The sequence below is a fragment of the Argiope bruennichi genome, chromosome 4 (genome assembly GCF_947563725.1).
Source record: "Argiope bruennichi chromosome 4, qqArgBrue1.1, whole genome shotgun sequence".
NCBI lineage: Eukaryota > Metazoa > Arthropoda > Arachnida > Araneae > Araneidae > Argiope > Argiope bruennichi.
The window spans coordinates 93,534,343-93,557,687 of record NC_079154.1 but is presented as its reverse complement, the minus strand read 5'-3'; the positions used below and the strand labels follow the sequence as shown (position 1 = coordinate 93,557,687).

The 23,345-nt window shown below is 28.6% G+C and overlaps 1 protein-coding gene across 3 annotated transcripts in view; it reads right to left on the bottom strand.

Annotated features, from left to right (window-relative positions):
- The window catches only part of LOC129966127 (sodium- and chloride-dependent glycine transporter 1-like), a 175,746-nt gene that overhangs the window by 35,261 nt on the left and 117,140 nt on the right, over positions 1 to 23,345 (bottom strand). The gene's annotated exons all lie outside the window — the stretch shown is intronic.

Sequence of the window (23,345 nt, the reverse complement as noted above, 5' to 3'; positions counted from 1 at the left end):
CAATCCTGATTGCAACTATTAGATCTAATACTTTTCAAAAAATACAACTTTCTTCTAATTTTTCATTGCAGTTGTAGTAAACATATATGTGTGGAAAATTTTATTCTATAATTATAGTGATTTTTTTTTCAAAATTATCTAGTCAGTCTCTGCCCTTTCGGCTGATTGAGCACTGACATGCAGGCATATAACATTGAAGACAGTGCAGTTTTCCGTATGATCCATACTTTTTTTTTTCTCTGTAATTCCCTTTATAAAGTATCTATATCTCTCTATAAAGTATTTTCTTTTTTTCTATAAAATTGGCGCTTCAAGATGTTATCGTCATCTTCCAGTGCTGAACACTTAATTATTTGTAACACCATGATGGAGCTACGAGCTTCGAATATTAAGTGTTTAATTTTTCCATTGAGAGATCCTTTGATGATTGTTGACCTTTTATATTCGAGTCAAGGGAGATTTCGAACATTCCAAACAAGCTCTTTTCTTGAACAGTAGTAAGCAGGGCAGGCCTTAGAAGATACGTGGTCCATTAAGGAAAACATTTCGTAAAACATTGTTACATTTAAGAGCTCTAAATAATACATAATAAATAAATTGATAATATGAAATTTTAACAAAAAAAAAGTAGTATTTATTGTTTTGCTTTTTAACAATTTTAAGAAAATTTCATTACTTCCTTTATAACAATTTTTTGAAAAATTTCAAAATATGAGAAATTTTTATAGCTTTTTTGATCGGACAAATTAGAAGAATAATTAAATTATAGAATGAATTAAGAACCTTAAAAAGTTATGCATTCAAAATCACCAACAGCACAAAGAATGGACGGATTTAAAATAGCAAAGAAAATATAACAATTTACCATTTCTCTCTTTAATTTTGCACAAATCAAAATAAATTCGAATTGCTGACGATATTTTAAAATTATACGTCAATAGAAAATTCAGTGGGCATGAGAAATATTTGAATGAATGATGATTTCAAGTTAAAAAGTTCGAATTAGACGAATCCCCCTGTAAAAATGATGATTTATCTAACTTCTTGCCTTCAAAGCAGATTTAGTGTTGCAGTTATTATAAAAAAAGCAATGTTCTTCTTCATCTTCACATTTTTTTTGGGGGGGGGGGGAGGGCAGGATTGAACAAAGAATTCCTTTTTCTAATCCTCATAGCAATTCAAATATTTTTCCAAATTTGGGACCTCTGTGTTATAAAAGAAATAGCATTTCTTGATCATAAATAGAGTAGGATCAACCTACTTCCAATCGTGTTTTCAATAGATATTACCATCGGAAATGTTTTCAGAGGAAAAAAAAAAAAAAGGATATTGTTCATTTTCTACAATGTTTTATTTTCAATGTTTTTGAATATATTTATCAAAATGTCAGAAAAAGACTGACTATTTACAAAAGAATAATAATACCCCCAAAAGCCAGAGCTACATATATTTTTTGAGTATTATGGTATGTGAATACGTTCAAATTCAATTGTTTGCAAAAATGCTATAAAATACGTATGTTTTTGAATTGTTGAGTAATATAGATTGAAAAACCATTTTTGAAATTGAAATATACCAGTTAAAAGCCTAAAAGGATTTTCAAACCTAGAGGAGGGTGGTTTTTTTTGTATTGTTCATTTTGAATAAAGAAAGACAAAATGGATAAATCTCACAAACTAGAATTTTATTAAATGTTTATTTTTTCAGAAGTAAATAGATAATTTAAGAAATTACTTAGTATATGAGATAAGGAATCTGTTCTCTTTTCTTTCAATCTTTAAATACTAGGGTGCATTCGGTAAATAAAATTGTCACATTACTATGAATTAAAATATTTGAATAAACAAATTACTGATTCTTTCATTCATAGACAAAAGAAAAAAAAATCAGAACTATACCACAATTCAGAAAAAATTCAACAACAACCATACTACACTGAAGCATCGAGTATGTATTATATTTTAATTTGTAAAGTTTCTTTATACAAAGATTTACCTAAATTCAGATTTTGAATTTGATAGCATTTAACGATGAATTAGAAAGAATAGCATTAAAACTTAAATTATGGAAACATAAAAATCAATGTAACATCTCAAAAAATGAATGCAAGTTTAGTTATATTAACGTCCCTTTTTAAAGCAACACTAGGGCTATTTTGGGACGGACTTGATAATTTTGAACCACGGTCAGATGACGAGGACGAGACCAGGGCTGGCACCCCCTATCCAAAATTCTACACCACACCATGGAGGACGCTTGGTCCTGACGGATTTAACGTGCACCAGTTCTGATTACATGACGGTTCTTTGGTGGAATCGGATCTCAAACCTGAAAACCCTCCGGTTTCGAAGCCGAGACTACCAGGTTACTGTTGCCCAACCGAAAGCAAGAATTTGATTTATAAAGAAAATTTATTAAATTTTAGAAAAAAATATTAGATAATTTCGGACAAAAAAATCAACTTTTTAACGTAGTTGTCTGCACAGAGAAAAGCAGAATTAGAAAGCGTTTCGGAAAGATTAAAATATAGGTAACTATTTCAAAAATTTAACGTTTCTTCTTTACAAATATCTCTTCTATATAATTTTTAAAATGTATATTTTTCATAGAAATATAAGTAATGTAATAAAAAAAAATTTCCGAGAAATTGATTGTAGTGCCATCGACATAAATTATGGCAATTTTAAAAATTCTTGAATTAATTTAGGATTTGAATAATTCAATTATTAACATTTAATAAATATACATGTTTTAAGAGTAGAATATTTTAGAATTTTGGAATGAAGATGTATGTGTTAAAATGAATTTTAAAGATTAAAAATTCAAAAATTAAACGTTTTGACTTAATTAAACTGTAAACTGTTTTATTAATTATTGTTTGAAAGTTTTGAAACAGACTGTTTTTACTTTCGCCTGTTCAAATAAACAACAACTTCATAGATTTTCAAATTCATTCAATTCAATTACATTTCATAAATTTGGAAAAACTATACGAAATAATATTATGTAACGAATGAATAGTAAGTTATAAATATAAAAATATTGTTATTAAACGCCAATAGAGAAAAATATTTGAACGACTTTTAATAAACTTAATTTACCATAGAACTGCATTGAATTATCATGGGAAAATGTTATAAAGATGTAATGGATGTCAAAAACAAGTATTAATAAAACATAACAAGTATTAAAAAATATAATGATTGATGCAATATTTTAAAACAAAAATGTGGAAACTATATTATGTTATTAATAAATCGCCTTTTTTAATTTTCGAACCCATCAACCTTCTTCTGTTCAATTTTGTCATTAGATATTAAAAAAAAAATTATTGCAGTTCACTTCGAAAAGTATAATTGAAGGAGATATTTTGCACAGAAAGAAAAGTCTAATACCTTATTAAATCGAATCATGTATGGTATTTATTAGTGTTCGAATAAAATTTCACCCTCGTAAATGGTTTGAAAAACCTAGTCACGATTCTTATTAACTGCTGACGATAACAGTATCGGGATTTCTAAATTGCTATAAAACGAAAAATCCCTCCCCCCCAACAGAGATAAGCATTTTTTTCCACTGCCCCCATATTTTCTTGCAGAAATACGCCATTGTCTTCAAAGAGTCCATGATGCTCCCGTTTTTCAATTGAAACTATTGTCTCTTGCACTGAAATCGGCATTCGACATATAGGAATCGAATTTGAATTTTTTTTTACGATCGAACGGAAGTACTATTTACCGGCCCATTGTCTTAAAAACACGAGGAAACACAGAAAAAGATGGCTACGAGTTCTCCAGTAAAATATTGAAAAATATCAAAAACAAAACCGGTTACTCTTTTGCAAACACTTCAATGATATACAATTGAAAAGTGCGGCATAGCTCGTATGAAATCAGCGGTGCTTGCAGCAACAACTCTTGCTTTCAGCGAGAAATTCCACAATCCTTGAAAAAAAATTCAAGGCTTGCTGTTCTCCATGTCGTCTGCCGCCAATCGTAAATAAATTTACGATGGGTTAGATATATCCTGAAGGAGATATCTCTTCCTAAAAGATATGAATCTTATGTATTATTCAGACGATTACTGGCACCACCTAGCGGAGAGATGAATAATTACTCGTTTCCGGGGAAATGCTGTTAATAAGACCGCTTGGCTATAAAAGAACGGACCAAGTTTATGATGTAGGGTAGATTTATTGACTTACAGAACAGAGAAACGTTCGCTCAGACTATGGAAAAGTGGCGAATATGTGAGCTTTTATAGCAGGTTTATGATGAAAGTTGAGCGCAAAATCGCCATTTTTCTGTTAGTGATATACAGTTTTACAATAAAACATTCTAACCTTTCAAGGAATTGAGTAAATAATTAAAAAAAAGAGAAATAAGTAAGAGTGTTTCGAGTGTGATATCTTTTAATCTTCTATTGTTAGGGTCAGGCAGTCAGGTGAAAATTTTATGGAAGTTTTGGAGAAACGGTCAAGTTGTTTTCGTATCATAAAATACAGAGTATTCGCTAGATTTATTGGAACATCGTAAGCAAATTCGCAAGTAAATTTGTTGTAATCTTTCAACTGCATTTTGTCTAAAAGTTTTCATGATTTTTTTTACTCACTGTAACTTTAAATAAACCTAAGCAAGTTCTATATAATATCGCCATTATCCGTAAAGCTAAGTGAGAAGTATTAAGATTTGTAATTAATGGCCATACAGGCTATCTTCAACACAATAAATTTTAAAAATTACGGAATTACCCACTATAATTTTGACGCATTGATTTAAGCATATACTTTAGAAGGTCATTTTATATTTCTATCTTTATTATTAATAAAAAGGAATGTGTGTCTGTGTAAGTGTTGATGTACCATGGACCTAACAGAAATAAAATACAATTGCTCCGGCGTCCTGACATAGGGGTAGCGCGTCTTCCCCGTGATCTGGGTGTCCTGGGTTCGAGTCCCGGTTCGGGCATGGTTGTTCTTCCGTTGTTCTATCTGTGAGATGTGTGAATGTGCCCTCCTGTAAAAAGGGGTTGTGCAAGTGATGCGTGAGTAGCAAAGGCCTAGTTGGCGATACTAAAAAAACAAGAGACACTCCCCCTCTGGCTTAAATTGCTGTCTTCGTAACAGCAGGCTTGTCCGTAGTAAGTTCCATAAGAAACAACAATACAACAGATTATTTTCCATGAATTCTTTTTGTACCAATTGGAAATTGGTTTATGACAAGGTGGCACAAGGTATGCAATCAAGAAATTTGAATATTCCGAATTGCGATTCAAAAAACAAAGAGTTATTGAAAAATAAGATGGAGATTTAAAATATTTTTTTTTCCATTGAACGACAAGAGATAGAAACACAGACGATATATCATTTGATAGAGGGAGATTTAAAATCTTATTCTGCGCATTCAAAATTAGTTACATTTATTAAGTGACATAAATCAACTTAGAACTTAATTTTTAGCTCTTGTGAGCCAACCGTTCCCTGATTATTGAACTCACTTCTCTAACAATTCGATGCTGTGGATATTGATAGATATCAGGCATATGTTTTATTCGGAAAAAGTATTATTTATTGAGAAATTCCAAATTATCCGTTTTCTCTGCTTGTTAATTGTTCATAGTTGCTTTTGAGCTATAGATACTGCTTCTTTCTGTAGTGGCAAGGCGGCCGGCTGTCATAAATTACTTCTGAAGTAGTTCTGGCGCGAAGTTGAAATTTTTATCTGGTATGCGACAATAGCCAGTGCCTTTTACTTTGCACATGCAATTATTTTCTATGAATTTTTTGTGTCAACTGTAAATCGGTTTATGTTAAAGCGGTACTTTTGACATCCGGCGTCCTGACATAGGGGTAGCGCGTCTTCCCCGTGATCTGGGTGTCCTGGGTTCGAGTCCCGGTTCGGGCATGGTTGTTCTTCCATTGTTCTATCTGCGAGATGTGTGAATGTGCCCTCCTGTAAAAAGGGGTTGTGCAAGCGAATGAGTGATGTGTGAGTAGCAAAGTCGTACTCTTGGCCTCACTAAAACAAGAGACACTCCCCCACCGGCTAAAATCGCTGTCTTCGTAACAGCGGGCTTGTCCATGGCAAGTGCCATAAGAAACAACAACAACAAAATAGAATTGCTGAATTTGGCACATATATATTTTAAAAGTTAAAATATGCATCTCGGCACGATTTTTGAAACTTTAATTGGGAATGTATTTAAAAACTAAGCGAAATTTTGATTTTTTTTTTTCTTCACCATATATCGTTCGAAAATATTACAGCATAATGTGTTTTGCATCATCCATAAATTCATTTTTTTTCATTGATACCAATTTTTTTGTCGGATAATATTCTTGTTTTTAAAGCATAAAGCCTTTTTTGTTAAAAGCATTTAAGCATTTTTTATAATATATATATATATTTCTTATTGAAGTATCTGTAGTGCCTGGTTTTTATCTGATGTATTTGTAGTATCTGGCCTGTAGTTCTGAGTTCGTTTTTGTTGTTGCTCCCAATATTTCAGTTTGGATCTTTACCATTGTTAATCATTAATATAAGATGATCCGGTTTTTATTTTCCTATTTTGAGTTAATTTCAATATAATACACGTTTAAAAATTTATTATATTACTCTTACAATTAAGGTTTAATTTCAGAAATAAAAAAATTATGAAAATGTTTTTTAATTGTGTCCACTTTATATACTGTTGCTCTTTCCTTTGATATCAATGAATGTATCGAGACATTTTTTAAAAAAACTAGTGCAATGCAAAGCACAATAATCTTAAAATCATGAGGATTCTAAAATAGCGTAAAATAAACCTATCAAAATTTGAAATTAAAAAAAAAATATTTTACTGAGAAAGCCATTATGACCAAGTTACGCAAAGTATTTATTTAAAGTTTATGGTGAAAATATTTATTTGATCACTAGAGACGTTTAGTTAAGAATAAAACGATAAATCAAAGTCAATGAAATGAGGATTGTTTATGCAACGCGTATTTTCACATTTTCACTCTCAAAAGAATGCTATATATAGAATTAAAAAAATTCAGATGCTAATAAATATCTTAAAAAAAGGTTACGGATACCCTTACTTTAGAAGCATATTTAATGAAGTGAACTCGACATCTCCCTCATTCCATTGTTTAACTTAAAAGCGGGGAGAATTTTAGACTCTTTTCTAAGAAGGAAATATTTTTTTATAGCAAATACAAACTTTAATGCGTTTTTCTTAGAATTATTTTTTAAATAAATTATCAACCGTTAACATAATAACTCCAATATTAATTAAAATTTTACAATGAAATTTTCAGGGAATGTTTACTATAATATTTTTAATAAACTGAACTGAAAGTTTTGCTATACATAAAACACTTTCTTATTTATAACCTTTTACATTAGAAAACAATTGGAAAATTTCGAAAAGAGTCTATATTGTAACATAAAAACTTTCATAGTGTATTTGCATTTTAATCAATCAGATTTTAGTTCATTTTGAAGATAACTGTGATTATGACCAGTGTGTAAAAGAAATTAGGATTATCCCTTTAGAATTTTCTGTAGAATAATAGCAGTTTTGGTTGAATTTTGTTAAAATTCACTTCCAATTAGTCAATTGTAAGGTAGGACATTTTCAAAAATTTATCTTATAGATTTTAATTATTTTTTAATGCTATTTAATTAGAAAATGTCAAACAAAACTTCAAAAATAGCTTTGTTCCGCAGAAAAAATAGTCTCGCATGTAGGCAGTCCTCTTGACAAAAAGATCATTCCAATCAAAAAGTCTCCTTATTTTGAACATTGCATTCAAACTCTGAAATTTAGCCTATATTAATACAGAAATGTTAAGGATATGAATTTAAGAAGCATTAATTGCAAACATATGTCAGTCTGTAACTTGATACAAATCAGGAATTGCCATTTGCAAATCATGGAATCAATGTTCAGTATGAATGAAAATGGTGTTTCCTTCCTCATTAGCTCTAAATATAAAGGACTGTTTGTTTATTTTTGTACATATAACAGAGAAAGGAATAGAAATTACATGCAACAACCCATAATACGTCATACTGATTTAAAACTAATTCTATAAGAAGGCATCTCGTAAAGAATGCTATACATAATAATTTGAGTTCATGTACATTTGAAGAATATAATTTAGTTCATGAAGCAATTTTAGTAATAACATTTTTAGAAATAAGAGGGAAGAAATAACTGAAATGAGAAAAATCGAATTCTTTCATATATGTATTTTTCTCAATTGAATACAATGCTATTTATCAAAAGAAATTTAAATAAAAATGTATGTTTTCCACTAATTATTAATAAATTATAAAGGATATATTTTCCACTAATTATTAATAAATTATAAAGGATATATTTTCCACTAATAAAATCTGTATTCTTGCCAAACAAATATGTTAAATAATGCATTAATAGCTATATTATTCAATATATCTGTCTGATATTAGTACAGATTTTATTAGTGAAAAAGTGTATCTTTTATAAAGGCAAAAAATATGACGTATTTATAATCCCAGGTTGACAATAAAGAAAGTCTCTATGTAGAATAGATGTGCAATATTTGCACTGACGATTCAAGTTGATGAACAAATCATTAGCCAGTCAGAGGTGCAAAAAGCTCCATAGTTCTAAAATCACAGAAATAAAAAAAAAATTCCATTAAGCAATCACTCTTTCTTTACAATTAATATGCAGATGCCAAGCTGACTCCAACATTTTTCAGGGACGATGGCAGACATGTAGTTTCGATTGCAGAAGAGACCTGCTATACGAAAGAAACTATTGTTATTTTCTTCTTTAACATTTTACAAATAACGTTGTTTTCTTCTTTCCATGTGATATATTCTTTCGATTGATTTGTATATATTGATAAGTCATCTTTGAAGGAACTTCGAATTCGGCCATTATAGATTCCATACACCATGACCGAGACTGTCAATAAATAAACTTCTGTTAAAGTAAGGAGTCAAACCATCGATCATGTTGCGCGCATAAACTATTTCTAAACAGCTATACCAATATTTTTTGAAATGATGGATGCGAGCTAGAAATCAGTTTGCTTAGTTATTATGCTATTGTTCCAACAATAGAGTTCATACAGCAAAACATTTTTAGACACCTTTCATATTTTATATGAAAACACTTGTAACGAGTATGTATTCCCAATCTCAAGGCATAATATTTCATTTGCTTGATTCATGTAAGATGCCATACTCTGTCCTGTTTTTCTATCACTGACGGCTCACAATCGTTAGGATTCTCTTAATTTCATTGGTAGATGTGGGGTAAATAACAATAAAAAAATTAATGTTAAAAACGTTTTTAAATAAATCATATTTAACATGCGATTCCGCTCTAATTAGGTCACCAAATGGCATTCTAAATAGAATAAGGCATTGATTAAAAATAGCTGAATAAGTCTACACAATGACTTATTTTTTGACTTTGACAGAGTTGAGCCGGAAGAATCTTATCTATGTTTCACCAAAAACAACAGAGATATGCTTCGATTTCACACATCAGCTTAAAAAGTACTCCGGATTTTTAAAAGCACATAATGCATTTTAATTAATTTTTCAGTAAAGTAGTTTTCGAATTTTTTATTTCTATTGTTTTATTAGAAATAATTGCATATTAGGCTTCAAGTAATTGCTATTTCTTGTTACAACGTATTTTTTTTTTTTACATTTCCATTTTTATTTATATATATATATATATATATATATATATATATATATATATATATTATAAGCAGTTGTGGGGCCGAAGAGTAGACACTTTTGAATTTTTAACTTTGATTTATTCCGTCCCGGTAAGCAAAATTTATGTACAACTGATAAGAAATACGACCGTCTACATCGCGATACAAGAGTAGAAGAGCAAAAAAGCGAAAGAGACCAAAATGTTCCTGTTCATTGGTTTTACAATGAGATTTTGACGGGGTTTCTTTGACACGTGTCGATTTAGGAGAGAGAAACTCAAGTATCTTTGAAAGAATATGCTAAGCATTCAAGATTTCTATCCCATCACTCGGAGTGTGAGAAAATGCAGAAGTAACCATTTTTATAGAGCTCATATGGCATTAATTAAATAGAAAAAAGTAGGAATACGAGCAGGAAATAAGTGAGCGTTTTAGCATGAAGTTAATATGAATCAAATTAAGATAAATATTTGTAAAATTAATATTTAAATTAGATTTTAAAATAGCATTACATATATATAGCCATAATTCAGAAAAGAAGATAAAAACATTAAACAAGGAATAATACAGAAATTGTTTTATGTAAAACATATGCGAAATTCGCCTAATCTTTGATTTTAAATATTTTTCGTTATTTTTAGCCAATATCAAAACAATTACATTATCTTTAATAAAATTTAGATATTGTTATAAGATATATATATATATAAGACTGAATAGCATTCAAGTAATTAATAGGTAGCTTCTTGTAATTACATACTTAACATCTGCAGACTATATCGTTTTAGCAATATTCGGTATATTCATCACAAACTTCTGAAGTTCTATTGTTTTGGCAACAAAGTAAAAATTAATTAACATAAGATAAAGCTTTTTTAAATGTCCTTTCGACTAGATATTTCATCTTCTTTGATTACTTGCAGCAGCAATAGGAGTATCAAAACGCAAATGATAGTTTATCACACTTTATTGTAAAATGCGAATTGCTGCCTTTTAGCGTTTACTGGTAGATTGGTATTTTGATGTGGATGCCTTTATATGTATAGTAAAAATGTGTCTTAAAAGGATTTTTTTTAAATAAAGCCGTTAATTAACTATTGTGTTGAATTTCGTCTTTTTCAAAATAATATCAGAAAATATTACTGCATAAAAAGGAATTCTGCTCTATTTTAAAATCTAAGGAAATGACTAATCCAATGATTTTTGTTGTTGGTACTAGTTTTGTTGATTTTGATAATCCTTTTATCCCCGCCCCTCCTACGTTTACTGTTTCCAAAACAACAATTAATATAATTTGCAAAAATATTTTTCATTGTTATAAGGAAATTTTGATTAACTGAATTTCAATTCTCTTCGTTTTTTCATAGAAGTTTAAATCTTAGAAAAGAATTTTCTTCCATGATATAAATAAAAATATATGGTTTAAAATTGCTATTACAATCTGCAGATGACTCAAAGTCATATCACTGATTCTCCGCCTCCCCAAAGGCGCACGGATAAAGAAAACTGAATGACCGGACCGCCGCAAAAGCAACATTGGCGGGAACTGTGGTTAAGTCCTGAGGGCCATCACCAGCTACGATACAACCCTTCCCGAATGATGACTCAAAGAATAATGAAAAACACAAATAAGAAGAAGATATTTAATTGACGTGTAACGAAATCAGTATTTACAGCCATAATATCTCTATATCGAATACAGCAATTTTTTCAATAATAAAAAAAAGTCATGTATTCTTATCTTTTATCGAAGAATATAGGAAAAAGGAAAAAAAAAACCCTATTATTTCAAACTTGTTCATTACTTAAATTTCTATGTCTACTAATAATAAAGTTGAAAGTGTGCACGCGTAAGCATTCTGTAGACTAAAACTACAATTACCAAATTTGGCACATGTATACTTTGAAAACAGGAATTTGCATCTCGGAACATTTTTTGAAACATTAATTAAAATTAAACAAATTTTCTAGTTTTTCACGATAATTTCCAAAAACATTATTATACAAAAATAAATGTTACACCATTTCAAAATTTGAAAATTTTTCTTTTCAATGATATTAATTTAATATTCGCACCAATTTTTTCTGAATTTTGGCAGTAGTGTTTTTTTTAACCTAATTTCCAACAATAGATTGCATTGTTAACCTGAGATTCAAATTGTTTTTTCATTGTTTCAAATATTTAATAGCTTGATTTTTTTTTCTATTTTTTAAACTTAAAGTAAAAGGATTCCGTTCAATATAAATGTAATTTACAAGAGAAATAAAAAAGTGAAGTTACAATACAGCAATATTTAAAAGATAGATGAATCAGTTAATTGCGTTTTTAACAGCGCTATGATGTTATGGGATTATCTCCATTAAAAATGTTCATGTACACTATAAATAAAACTAAAGACTATTAAAATAATATGGCATTATTGTAAATAGTTTGTCGGAATCAAGGACATATTATATAAACGATATTTATCTGAAATTAAAAAGAACCAATATTTCTGACAACCCAGGTGGTCACCTAATGAATTAATATAAAGCATACTTATAAACTGTAGCAAGTTATTTTAAATAAATATTCTCTACAGATCACCTTTACTTTTCACCATTAGTGAGTATCTTACTTTTCAAGAAATTTTCTAACAGATTTCTATTCGAGAAACGCTTAAGAATTATGAATGAAAAATTGTGTAAGTTTTCACGAAAATTTTAAAAAATAATTCTTATTAAAAAAAGTTTTTGAAAGGAAAATGGAGACGTACTAAAGTGAATGTTTTGTTTTGGAAAAAAAATTCACGAAATTCAATGCCTGGTGAATATATTGACCAACTTGAAATTCTAGAGCAGAAATTTCGCTTAAAGGAATAGTACAAGAAAGCAGAACTATCTCGATATTCATATTTTCTAGCAATAAAATCAGCTGAATATTTTTCTCTCTCATCACGAATTTTTGAATTTTATGGATTTTGGTGTTCCCAAGAGAAAACTTTCACCAAATGCGTTTCTTCTCCTGTCTTTTTTTTCAAAACTCTATTCTCCGAGCAAAATGAGAACTTTTCTCTCAAAATGCAGAAAATTCAACTTCTTTGCTTACCTTCGGTCTCTTCCAATCCTTATTTAGGCAGAATTTATGTCGCTTCTTATTAATAATTTCTTTCCACAAAGACCCTATTGTTCTTCAAGGCCGTCACTGTTTTTTTATAGTCCCTATAAAAATTGAAATCTTGGTATATTAGGCGCAATCTCTGAGTTGCTTCACCGATAATCGTATGCAAAACGCCCAAAACTGGCATCCTGTTGCAGATGTACCACATTTGGCATCAAAGCTACTCTTTTTGGCTAATTTTTTTGCAAATGCAGCTTTTCAGTAGTAGAAGATGGCTAGATCTCAACACAGTTTTGTCGAATGCGTCGCATCAATCACGAAGTTCTTTTATTGGCGTATTTTGTCTGGCTATTCAACTTTGGGTGAATTTAATTCAGAATTTGGACTTCTAGACGTATGTTTAATGTCATGTCCACTCATGCATTGTAGTCTACTGACTCAGTGATCTCGATTTTGAGCGATCACACTTTCTTTCACGTGTCTGGTGGGAACTTTGGGAAGATTAAGCATATGAAAGATTTTCTTTTATACAAACATTTTGAAATTTAATTATGATACTTATTTTGGTATAATAAATTTAAATAAAGTTATCTCATAGCATTGCATTTATGCTTATCTGCTTGCAGCTGCCCTCTATGTTGGGAATCTTTCAATTAGTGAACAGAATATGTTGACAGTCAATGGTTATTTATAGTAATCAGATTTAAACATAAATGGAAATATTTTACTTTACTGGATGCAGAATCCTTAAAATGCTTAAAAATCAATTATAATTACTCTCAGAAAAATTCTTTAAGACTTAGGAACCTTTGGAATAATTTTATAACGGTTTTTATGTTTAATACTTGGAAAGACTTTATCGCCAGAGTTAATAAGAAGAAAACTAATTTAAATTTGCTTTTTTGATATAGATAAAACACTTTTGATGCTTAAAAACAGCTTTAAATTACTCCCAGTAAGAGATTTATTTAATAGTTATCAATTTTGAGCAAAAACTAAATAAAATTGTACAGTTAATTGCAATAAAAACATTTTTATAATCGACCTGTGAAAGAAACAGTATGCTTACTTGTGAATACATAAGCTCAGGGCAGTATGTAACTGCAATCATTCACAAGAATAATACTTAAATCCAAAGAATTTCACGATAAAAAGGAATGTCATATTCATTCAAAGATGAAAAGTATAGAATTTCTACAGATGGAGAGCCATATTTTTGATAATTATCGATATCCATGACAGCAAATTATATTATGTCAAAAGAATGGCCTCGGTAACATTTTATTAATATTTCTTTAATGTTATATCTATTTTTCTTCTACATTTCGATTTTTCTGGCTCCATAAGTATTCTCTTTAAAAAAAAGAGCCATTTTTTTATCTTTAATTGTCCAACGTGTGAAATCCTTAAGATAATAAGAAAGCTAAGTAAGCTTGCATACCTAAATCATGCAGACTTGTAAAAATGACCAACTGACGCAAATTCTTTATATGCATGAAAAAAATTCTCTAAATTTGATAGTTTTGCCATGATTTATAGAAATAACATATTTTCTCAAAACTTACAATAATTTAAATTATGATTAGTTGAGCTATAAATATTTATAAATTATCTTTACGCTAAAAGGAATAACAAAAAGCTGTATGATAGGCATCACAAATAGGTAAAAAAATGGGAAGAAAGAAAGAGTTTTACTTGGAACAAAAATGTTTATATTAAATGTTTATATTTTTTTATATACTTTAAAAAATGTAATACCTCTTTTCGCATCCTATTAAAAAAATCTGGATGTAGAATTCACATCTTGAAAATTATAGGAAAAATTTCTGTATGCACAAGATATTATACAACACCTTCACAACATTATTAGGTATTCTGAAATGTATTCTTTCTAAAATGTACAATATCATGAAGAAATTATAAAAATGTTAGGGAGAATTTCTTGCTGTAACAGATACAACCAGAGGATAATCATATGCTCTACATGTTTGACTTAATAAGTAATAAAACCCTTCATATATGAATACGAAAAATCAAATAATTGTAGTTCTCATTTGCTAACTATTTCCAACATATTTACATTAATATTAGAGCTCACGAAAAGAAAAGAAATATCAGGTTCTACTTTCGATAGATGCACTTTGATGATAAAACTATCAGAGAAGTATTTCTGTTATAGCCTTCGAACACGCACCTGGTCACTAACTTCGAGAAACTAATAACCGACTCTAAGGGCAGAGTGAAGTGCCTTCCATTAGACGTTTTTATGAATACTTCCAATACAAAGTGCATGATTCTTCTCAAACAATAGAATCATTTGAGTCCAAATGACTAATGTGTACCATCGTGAGACCTGGAATTATGAAGGAGATTCATTTAAGAGTTCAGATATGCATTTTAGCTGATAGAGGCATGGATTAAGTATTACAGCTAAATGCATTTATTAATCCTGTTGAATCGGCATGAAAAATGGCAAAATATGTAAAAGTATGTAATTGCGATTTTGTTGACTTAAGTTGATGAGTTGGCTATCAAAAGCAGTTCTTTAAGGTTGCACTATGCTATTTTATTAGATAAGGGATTGAGAGAAGGTGGAAGTTTAAACAATGATTTTTTTTGCGTTTAAATAAAAGCTATTAATCCTAGATAAAAAGACTAAAAAGTTGTAGGCGTTAAAATGATCTATAAAATAAGCCAAAAAACATAATGAAAGTTTAAATTACATCAGGAATAATTTCTTTTTAAAAAATATAAATATTTTCATTTTTTTAACAAAAATTTTGTAATTCCATTCAAGTACGCGCCATATAGAAAAAAATAACTGCTTAAATTTCCAGATCAATATTCACATTATTTTTTAAAGGGAAAAAAAAGAAGATCGCATGAATATAAATACCTTTTCAATCAGTCAGAATATACGAGCCGAAAATGTTCTTATTCTAAAAGTGTTATTCTGAGGTTTCAAATGGTATAGTAATCAAAAGGTAAAAATTAAATTTGAAAATGAAAAAAAAGTATATATAGTGATTGATTATCGGAAAACATTAAAGTGTAATGTTCGCAATAATAATGATAATCAAAAAATTAATTCAGATTTGAGAGAAAACGTTAACTTCAAATTTAATTTTTACCAATTTAAAAAAATTAATCATTACAATATCATTTGAAATCGTATACCACCATTTTCAGAATAAAATTATTTTTCGACGAATCTGGAAGACAGAACGTACTTGCAATCTGTTTTCGATCACATTTTTTCTCAACAGTAATTTTAAAAATATAATGCAAATGTCAATCTGAACATTCTGTCAATTATTTCCTTCTGTAAAACAGTAAATTATTAGAAGTCCAAAAATTTTGGTCAGTTAAATAAAAAAAAAAAAAATTGTACTTTTTAAAATTTACTTCTATTAAGCTATCGTAAAATTCTGTAATTAATTATATAGGTATGTTTATTATCAACAACTTCTTACCTGAAATTTTTTGTCTCAAATTAATAGCATTTCATTAAAATGTAATTAATTTAAATTTAATTGATTAATTTCCATTTCATTAAAACCCTCCTCCATACCCTTATTCTGTAACATATACTGGGTGCAAACTTACATGCCTGTTTGAGATAATCAGCCCAATTACTTCAACCAATAAATTTGCTGTTATGTATTTTTTGCAGAGAAAAGTGCAATTCGATTGGAGTATATTAGTTACTAGTTGCTCATTTCTGCTAAGTGTTTTACAGTCAAGAAGGAGAAATTGTAATCAAAAAGCCATTACTCTATTTTTAGCGTTTATATTGGCAAGTTTTTATTAAATAAATACTCAAGTTTGTAATTAATTTTTGATTAGATTCTAGATTCAATAGTTTCCAAGTTTCAATTTATAATTCATTCTGTTTTTACACCTTTTATGTATGTAAAATCAATACTTTCTTCCAATTATTTCAATCAAAGAAATTTCAAGATTTATTCAAATGATTTCTATTTGATTCAAAAAAATGTTTCCCCTTATATTTCTGCCTACTTTTCTTCTAATCTCTTAACTTCAAAAAGGTATGTCTACTTCAATAATTGTCTTGAAGTCAAAATATTAATTCAATGAAACCTGAATTCTAAGTTTTAGTAATTATACGTATTCTAGTTTAATGGTAAATTATACGTATAACTTTCAAAACAAAATATCGTGATCTCGTATTTGTCAGTGATCGCATATTATTTTAGCACGAATAAAATCATTTTTCTATAATTATAAATGAGTAAATAAATGCGAATTCATTATTAATAAATATTCAATATGAATTTCATTTCAATTTAATAATTTTGTCATTATATTACATATATATTACAAGATCGGAATTTCTGAACTTTCTATAAACTTAAATAATGAAATTAAATCCTAGTAAACATTTCTTATGTTTGTCTGTTTCCTAGACTTCTAGTTTTTAAAACGACTGAGATTTTTTATAAGGCCCTGAATGGCATTAATTCGATGAGTGATTTGTTTGATTCTTATTCAAACATAGTGATTAATTTAATAAAGGATTTGTTTTCTAAATAACAATAATTGATTTGTTTTACAGAAAACAAACCGATCACCGAATATCTTTGTAAAATTAAATGAAAATATTATGTTCTTATTATTATAAATTCCATATTGCATTAACAACACTATTAATTACAGCATATAATGGAATATAACAAATAAAAAGAAAAAATTTAAATAAAATTATGGCCGAGGAAAATTTAAATATAAGATGTGCTTTTTTGAAATAAAAATAAATTTATAATTCATAGTTTTAGATCTAAAGCGTAAAAACGTTCTTCAAAATAAAAAGCAAGAATCCATATTTTAATAACCTTATATCTCAAAATAATGCGTCTGGGTTTTGCCAGTTATTTAAAGTCCCTGTATACTATTTTAATATTTGTACACTCAAAATGGGTTGCGTCAACCGTAACTGAATGCATTTTCCCCTCCGAGATATTTGCATACTGTGCGTAAATATCAAGGATACTCGATACAAAAGAATGCCTGTGGCCCGCACGCTGTCTTATTTCATTCATTCTTCCTTTCTTTCGTTCATTCACAACTTTATTGACATAATTTCTTATTGAAACAAATGAAATCTGTAATGCCAATCGTAACAAATAAAATTTACTATATTTAAAAAAGTATATTTATATAATATTACTAAATTGAGTATAGAGTTTCAGAATTAAGCACGGATGATTAAAAGACAGTTGAATAAGAATTGAAATTGTTTATACTTTTTATTCTTCAAATCACCTTAAAGTTATTTTAAATTATTAAAGAACCTTAAAATTTCAAGACATTTCTAGAGTCAAATCAGTCACTTAATTTGAAGAATTATTAGAAATAAGAAGATTATATTTCAATTTCAGTTATATGGTTTAATTAATAGTAATTAAAAATTATTCTAGAAATGAGTAATTTTTAAAAAAATAATTAAACTGATAATTTATAATACATTTGATTATTTTATTTTTAAAGGACTTTTTTAATCAAAACAAAAAAAAAACGTGTGTGTTGTTAGGATAAAGAGATTTTTGCAAAAATTTAAAATTATTCGTCGCACAAAATTGGAAGATACTTAAAAACAGTTAATCACTTCACTTCATATTTAAATCAATCTTTTTGATAAATATATTGAATTTAATAAATATTATATAAATATATTAAAAATTAGAATTTTGCGGGCAAAACATGCCTTTTTAAATAGAAAACCCAAAACATTATGCAACATATACTGAGTACAAAAAGGGGAGAGAGAGAGAGAGAGAGAAAAGAAAAATAAAAAAGCAAAGAAGAGGGAAAAAAATAAAAAATTATGGAGGAAAAATAGAAAGTGGGGGAAAGAGAAAAAGGAAGTAAACATAAAAGAAGGAAAGGAATAAAAATTGTAATATTAATAAAAAAAATGAAAAGTAAGAAAATGAAATAAATAAAATGTACTATTGTTAAAAATTCAAAGCAGCTCAGATAACGGTAGAGCTAGCTACTTGTTCAAATCTTGGCTTAGGCAAGTTATAGAGTTCACGACAAGAGTTTCAATGAAGAAATAGAAGTGTAGGGTATCCCTGGTTATTGAACTCATTATCGTAGTAATTCGATCTAGTAGACCTTGAAGAATTGTAAACACAGGTTTTAAGCACATGTTACACCATTAATTGTGAAATTCCAAATCATCTACTTCTGCTTGTGAATATCCAATGGTACATTTGAAAGTAGTTAGGTACGATTACAACATTTTCACCTAACATCCGAGGATGACTGTTGCTTTTCCCTTTGCGTCTAAACTACGAATTTTTTTATTAATTAAAAATCTATTCATGATGAGAGGGTTCTTTATTGAGCTTATAACGAATTGCCCTATGCGAATAAAAAATGAATTCATTTTTTGCGTGCTGCAATACAAGAAATCGACTTATTCTAAGGCATCGCCATTTTCTCACAAACCAACACCACCATCATCTTTTATAGGATTATCCGAATGTAAAGAAAAAAACTATCCACTGATATATTGTATGTATTATCTACTGTTGTACATTAGAGCTAACTGTTCTAAATCTGCCCCTTTTTGAATAACCTGCATATTATAGTACATAGAAGTAGATTTCATTTTTGTATGAAACGATCTGTAAGCTTCTGAAATCAAACTAAGGGGATGAGATAAAATAGAACAATATCAGAATGGATATCAAAATAAAAACTAAAGGGTGTCTCAAAATTAAAGCAAGATTTGAAATTGCCACCATTCGAGCAGTAAAATGCGTTGGCAAACTTATTAAAAACATTTGACAGCTGGTAGTTTAGGGTTAGTAAAAATGGAGCGTTGAAAGATAGAACAATGTGTTTTCACTGTTAAACAATATTTTAAAATTTATGAAAATCTGGCGGCCACAGTTCGAATATTTGAGTATTGGCCCTCTAGATTGTGTAATTTATCACCATTGGATTTCTTTTTATGGGGTTATATTTCAACGCCAACAAGCCCACAAGCACACGTGCATTGGACAATATTCAACGCTGCATCAACGAAATTCAACGAAATTTATGTAAAATTGTCATGAAAAATTTCGAAAAAAAGTGCGTATAGACCAGCGATTTGCCATATGTGTTATTCCATACATATCCTATCCAATGTACCTCACGATTCAATAAGTTATTTAATTCAAATCTTGCGTTAACACGTTGTTCTATCGTTACTAACCCTAAACTATCAGCTGTTAAATGGTTTTTTAAATAGAGTTGTCAACACTTTACAGCATGAATGGTGGCAAATTCAAATCTTGCTTTAATTCTGGGACATCTTTTAATTGTATGTAAAAAAGACTAAATTAATTTAAGATCAATAATAATGCAGAAATATCCCTTCAATTTATGGGGAAAACTTACTGCTCGAACTTTCATTGTTACTTCCAACAATGATTCATTCATATTTCTCAAATTTATAGTTTGCAGCAATTTAGAATTTTAGGCTTACTACAATGAGGTTCAATTTCTCGAAGTAATAGTCATACGACAACAATTTATCTGCCACGAATAAATCACAACACTTTCTTAAATCTGTAATATTATATCAAACTTGCATTTTATAATGACGCAATTTTAAAATGAAATGAATTTATTTTTGCAGAAATATGAATTCGCACTATCAAAAAATAAAAGTATCCTAAAAGTAAATAAAATCTATAAAAATCTTGCGTAATTTAATGAAAAAAACTTTAAAAGTGAAAGCTTTATTTAACTATGCCTTGCATGTAACACAGTTTTCAAGGCCTTTTAAAAACAGGATGATGAATGTCTTTGTTAAAGAAAATTTAAAATTGGATTGATAAAAGAAATCTGATAAGTTCAAACTTCTAAGATATTTCGTGTCCTATATCCCAGTAGTCACAACATGGTCAAGGTTACAATGAGATATGATTTCACTAGCAGGTAAAGTCACGGTATTGGCTAAAATATCCGAATTTCTCAGAAAATTCTTTTTATCTCATTTAAATGAAAGTATGCCAAGCCATTTCCTATGAAAGAATCTATATAATTTAATACAATTTCCGTTCTCAATGTAAATATTATCCTCAAGAAAGTCAACACATTGTCTTTGTTTTTCTTTACTTTTTCAAAAGTAACTATATTTGTGCACAAATATGGTAGTAACTCTCACTAAATATTCAAAATACGTTTTTTCTTTCTTTTCACCGCCAAAATATACATATCTCTTTGACCACTCATGAAAAATGAAAATCTGTGAAAACAAAAGACCAAAGTATGTCATTCATAGTTTTCTTTCCCCCATTGAATAGAATGCTAAGAGAAATTGGAAAAGATAAATCTTAAAACCTCGACTGGCATGCACCTCCTCCACAGTTACTAACAGGTTTTCAAAAAGGTATCAACTGGAGATATGTAACATGATAAACGCTTATTTTTTATAAAAATTATGTGGCATCATCAAATGAAGATATAAGGAAATGAGAATATTCGCATCGAAAATTCATTAAACTACTTACGAACATTTAGGTAATATAACTGTTCGAATACAATCCAGTCCAGAATTTTCAATAAAAAAATAATGTTACAATTACGATACCATTTTTTATTTAATTCCTTATTTTTTAAAGTATTGTTTGGTCTTCGAAATATGACTTTTCCAGGCGAATTCACAATAACAAGAAAAATTAATTATCAGCAACATTCAGGAGATGGTCACTGAAGACAAACATTAAAATTTTAAAATTAAATATTTATTCTAATTAAAATGGATTTTTCATCTTTATAGGTGTTATTTCACCGTTAATTATCTTTACAACTTTTTTATTTAATTAGTTCGAAATATTTGAGAAAACGTCAATTGTTGAACAGAAAAAGGTATTATTTTGCAGTTAGGATTTTATTTAATAATATAAAGCTTAAATGATGAGTGAAACTATAACTGCTCAAGTTACATTTATTAATTTCATCATTATAATGGAAAAAATTCGACTTTAAACGAATGTTTTTAACGATGTTTAACAGTTATAATTCGAAATTCACTACAGTTCATTTGATTACAAATGATAAATAATGATGTCTTAAAAAGACTTTTTACATTTCTAAATCGAACTTGAGAATTAATCTAAGAAAGAATTAATTAAACGCAAAAGACACGTTGTAATTCTAATTCATTGATACAAAATGATTTATTGCTAGTATTTATATTAGAATTATTAAAACGAATTTCTTAATAATTTACAATTTATTATTGAAAAGTAATTCGCCCCAATTTTCTTTCTTTTTCCATTTTAAATCCATTTTTATGTTTCTAAACTTGCAGAATTATTACTTTCTATCATGCTCAGATGAGGCATCGTGAAGTGGCACAAAATAATTTGTCTCAATATTTATTGTTGAAAACATTATAAACTACTATCTAAAACTACTATCTTAGGAAATTTAGGAAAAAATTAAAATTATTATATTTCTTGATTGAACATACTTGTATTTAGAAAACGAAAGTACCGAAAGTTTATCATTTTCACAAGCCTTGAAGATTTCACTCAGTCCTTTTTATAGTTATATGATTCCTTATGTTAAGGATACTGTGGTTAAATTCAAGAATGCGTTTCAAAAAATTGATTGATAGGAATCTATTATTCCTATCAATCAATTATACCGATGTTAAGAATTTTGATTTCATGCATATCGTTTCTAATAACTGCCAAAGGAAAGCAATATTTTAAATTATAGTTGCACAATATGCAGCATTATGTTTGCTTAATTATATTTGGGAGGTAAAGAAATTAATTGGAGAAATCGGTCTACATGAAATTAATCTTCGAATGTTGAGGTTAAAGGCTCAGTCAAGGTTTTAGTTTGCGATGTCTTATTAAAATGGAGCAAAGAGGAAATAGAGAAACATTAGTGACGTATCTAAATACCATGAGATTAAAATTAAAAATTGGCGAATTCGGTACAATGATTAGGGCAAGTATATTTTGTTATATGTAGGAAAAGCCTGATTTATTCTGACTGGTAATGCATAGAAAAGTAATTATTACAGAATTTTTCAAAAACTGATAGGCGGTGGGGTGCAGACGGCCATTAGTGACATATCTAGGGGCCATAAACTTTCACATAAAATAAAAATTGGCGAAATCGTAAAGTGATAAAGCTGGGAGATAGGTACTTCGGTTTCTCCTATCTTAGACAAATACATAATTTGTATTTTGTAAAGGTATAATTCTTGCATATTTGAACAATTGCTTTGTAACAACTGGTTTTAAAGCTACTTAATCAAGAAGTCTATAAAAGAACCCCAACTGACATTTAAAACAATCTGAAGGAAACACATTTTTATGCTCTTTTGTTTATATTTCCTCTTTATATATTTATTCTATATTTATCAACATTTAGTTGCACTTCAATAGTTAACACGATTAATTGGAAATTCAATAAAAATATTTCATCTGTGTTTTTAGAGTTCAAATTATTACAAAAAAATAAACCCTTGAATTATTGTAAATGAATGCACTA